This window comes from Condylura cristata, unplaced genomic scaffold (genome assembly GCF_000260355.1).
Source record: "Condylura cristata isolate star-nosed mole 26May11 unplaced genomic scaffold, ConCri1.0 scaffold00108, whole genome shotgun sequence".
NCBI classification, from domain to species: domain Eukaryota; kingdom Metazoa; phylum Chordata; class Mammalia; order Eulipotyphla; family Talpidae; genus Condylura; species Condylura cristata.
In genome coordinates, this window is record NW_004567209.1 from 60,202 (window position 1) to 60,822 (window position 621).

Here is a 621-nt window from a genome sequence, read left to right on the forward strand (position 1 = left end):
CCCCCACACGCAGGTGCTCCCAGGGGCCTGCGTGTCCCTGGGGAGGGGGCCATCTGCTGGGCCCAGGTGGCTGGCCACTGGGGAAGACACCCGCCCACGGCCCAGCTCTGCCCAGCGGCTTGAGGCCACTACAGCCGGCTCTGGGTCCTGCCAGGTGCGTGCAGAGCCGTCCTCTGACTACAGTGGCCAGTCGGGGGCGGGACAGGGCTGTGAAGGGCTGGCCGCAGACAAGGTGAGGAGGTTAGTGACCCGAGAGGACAGACCCCAGACTCCAAACGGCAGGCTGCAGCCGGTCAGCGGCCGTGGGGGGGGTCCCCACGGCGGGCCACCCCCGCACCGTGGCTTGGGCACGGGGTCTTCAGGCGCGATGGGCACTCTCGGGAGCCAGTTCAGAAAACGAGGCCACGACCAACCCTAGCCAGGGCCACAGCAGGGAGATGGGCCCCAAAGGGACAGGGGTGTAGGGGATGGGGCGAAGGGGTCGGGTGGGGACACTGGGGTCCGGGTGGGGTACGCGGCCCAGAGAGGAGCACGTCGGGGTGGAGGGGTGGGTGTGCGGCGGGAGACGGAGGATGAGGGGACGGGCGTGTGGGAAACGGGGGCTGGGAGGGGGCGCGGGGG

The 621-nt window shown here is 71.5% G+C and overlaps 1 protein-coding gene across 1 annotated transcript in view; it reads right to left on the minus strand.

Annotated features, from left to right (window-relative positions):
* The window catches only part of LOC101632842 (dnaJ homolog subfamily A member 4-like), a 4,603-nt gene that overhangs the window by 2,948 nt on the left and 1,034 nt on the right, over window positions 1-621 (minus strand). The window lies entirely within an intron of this gene.